Here is a 3,142-nt window from a genome sequence, read left to right as displayed (position 1 = left end):
CAGCAGGATCTTCCAGGTAGATGGTGCCATGTATTTGTGAAGCACAGGGCAGTCTGGCTCTCAAATGAGAAAAAGCCATAGGCAAGAGTTTTCTGGTTCACTGCCTGCGTGTCCCACATTACCCAATAATTAGGGTATTTATTTAGAGGGCAGGTGAAGAGAAAACCTGAGCCCCAGGTAGGATAGTACTGCTGCTAGACTATTGGATGCATTTGTGTTTGGATGCACGTGGATTTTTTTTTTTAGCTCCACTGGTGAATCTGCTCCATTTATAAGTCAGCTAAATCTTGCTGGGATGATTATTGGTGAGAGGAGGGGAAGTCTGATTCTAGCCTAGCTTGATTCCTATTAAATAGGTGAAATGGGAAGGAAGATGTTATAATAGTTACGACAGCAACCTGAGCAACTTTCTGGAAACCATAGGTACTGACATCAGAGGAAAAGCCTTGGAAGCATGAGGTAGGAGTAGTTGTATAATTTAAATCGTAATGTCCAGCAGATTGTTTAATAAGTCGTTGCTGCCATCATGTTTGGGATAGTAACCACAACATTCAGCAGACATTCTGGTATTTGGCAGAGATAAGGAAGACTTGGATTGAAGGATATTTATCAACCTCTCCCTTGCTTTGTATATAACGACCTCCAGGAGAAACAAGTGTAGGTCTAGTTATCAAGGTGTGAGTGGGACCAATACCAAAAGTCACTAATATCTCAAAAGGTCTTTTTACTCTAAATGTGGAAGCTCATTATGCAGTTGAGATCGGAAGCACTGGGTGAAGCTGAATTAGTTGTGGAAGAAAATGTCCTTGTATTAGAATTAACAGGCATCAATCTTAACTACACAAAGGAAGACAGGGAAGAGGCTGACCTTAGCACACATTTTCAGATCCCTGAAGAACATAACGACATTAGAATTCCTCATGTCATGTTGGGGTCCCCACCATCCTTGTTGGTCCATTGAACTTCCCCAGCTTCCATGCTAAGGAGCCAGTGGTAGTTTTCATGCTGTGAATACCACACAAGTTGTATGGGTGATCAGCCCAAGACAAGGAACTGATACTTCTGTAGGATGCCACAGCACATCTGGAGGTAAGCCCCAGGCAAACATGGGAGGTCCCAATTTTTACTGACTGGGTGGCAGGTGGATGTGATTTCAGAGATAATATGGGGAATGAAAGTCAAAACAAAGTGGCTTTTGTGGGTGAGTGATGTTCCTGGCTCTAGGGGAGTCAGGTGCTGCTGTGTGAGGGCTCTGGCTGAATTGAAGTCAGATGGGATTTTAAATACTATTACCATTTTGTTCCTTTAGATACCCTGATGCTGACATACCACAATACTACTTCTTATAAATTACATCATTGCTACAAATTTATTTAAAAAAAAATAGATGTTTTCTGCCACCTACCTGTTTTGTTTGCTCACGAGCTAGTATCCTCTGCCACTTCGTGCATCATGCTGAAAGTGTTCTGTTTAAACAAAGTGAGGGAAATTAGACCTCCAGGAATGGTTTTGGCCACCCAGCTTAGGCCGCAGAGTGAATCAACAGAAATTGGTCTTCCAGTAACTAGAAAGGTTGGGAGTTGGCAGAAGTTAACCAGGACTGAAGAACAAGAGCAAAAGAATTTGTAGTTCCTTTATAAGGCATAGATACCAGTAAAAGGAGCACCTATGACAGATGAACTAGATTGCATGTTCCCTGAAGGTCGGAAAAAGTAGCCTTTTCAGACACTGTGATGCTCAGGTCCGATTTGCCATTGTCATTGATGGATTTACATGTTCTGCTTTTGCCATGTGCACTTCAAATTCTAGATCAATGCCTATCCCTAATTCTCCATTCTCTGTCCTTTTTCAGTACCGTAACTCACAGTGGAGTGCACTCCCCGCAGTCTGCATCTCAAACATTGATTTTTACCTGTGGTTCCATTTTTCATTTTAACCATTCTGAGCTGATGTCCTTTATGATAATTCAGCCATTTTGTTTTAGTGGGTACGTCTCTACTCGACTTGTCCTCTGTAAGCCATCCCTTGCAAAGGGAGTGGATTTTGTTTCTTCATTGGACCTCCAGCATCAGCAGTTCCAAGTATACTTTCTTCAGTCCCAGCAAAATTTTCCCTCCCAGAGCAACCCTCAGTAACTTTACCATCAAGTTAAGTAATCTTTTTGTCTCCGCTGTCCATTCGAAGCCCTCAGTTTATTTTCAGGTTTATTTTTATTCATTTACACTGGCATGTAGCATGTGACAAAAACCTGGTTGTCACCTGGCTGCCCGTAGGGCACAGACAACCTGGCACAGTTGTTGCATCTCTGGACTAGACGGTTCTCTCCTTGCTTACGCTGAAGCTGCCCTTTACCTTTCCTCTCTGGTTCCCCCTCTCCCTCCAGATCCCGAGATTATTACCTTCTCTGCTCTACCTGTTTAAATGGTCTTCTGACTGTGCCCAGACTTAAATCCATAAAATTAGTATCCTGCATTTTTAGATCAGATTATTTCACAAAACACAGCAAGCAAACCACTAGAGCTTTACTTGAGAGCAGCAACTTCTGCTGAGAGCATCCGGGGCAATAATTACTTATTTCAAGTCATCAGCAGCTGAACTGGGAAATCTGGCAATGCCCGGGATTGCTTGGGGAGGGAAAGAAGGGAGACTGGAAAGTCACTCAGTGCTTTGACGGTCATCGCATCTTCGTGGGTTTTGACAAGACCTTGAAATGTGTCTCCTGCTCCCCCTGCAGGTTCTCTGATCCTTAGCAAGGGAACAGATCGAATTGTGTACAACCCCGAAGTAGCAAACCCCTCGTGTCTCATAAAAATGAGTGCACATATGCAAAAAAGGGGCAAAAATATGCCTCATAGGCAATACTAAAAGTGGTCTGTGAACATCTACTTCCCAGTATTAATTTTTTTTTATGGCATAGGGTTTTGATTAGGACTTTCTAAGCTTTCCAAAAATCTCAAAACCAGTCTCTCATGTTTAATGGCACTGATTCCCCCTAAACATCTATGAACGTTCTCTGAGTAACTAGTTCCACAACACAGATCTCAGCTGCCCAAGCCCGCAGATGAGAAGCCTTCTGTGCAGGTGATGCACTGTCAGAGACACAGATTTTCCAACTCGGTTTCAGAGAAATTACTTCACGGTT

At 42.9% G+C, this 3,142-nt stretch overlaps 1 protein-coding gene across 1 annotated transcript in view; it reads left to right on the top strand.

Moving 5' to 3' along the window:
• The window catches only part of HMGCLL1 (3-hydroxymethyl-3-methylglutaryl-CoA lyase-like 1), a 60,083-nt gene that overhangs the window by 45,573 nt on the left and 11,368 nt on the right, over positions 1-3,142 (top strand). The window lies entirely within an intron of this gene.

Source organism: Phaethon lepturus, unplaced genomic scaffold (genome assembly GCF_000687285.1).
Source record: "Phaethon lepturus isolate BGI_N335 unplaced genomic scaffold, ASM68728v1 scaffold10654, whole genome shotgun sequence".
Lineage (NCBI taxonomy): Eukaryota > Metazoa > Chordata > Aves > Phaethontiformes > Phaethontidae > Phaethon > Phaethon lepturus.
The sequence above is the reverse complement of the archived record's forward strand: the minus strand, read 5'-3'. Positions and strand labels throughout refer to the sequence as shown.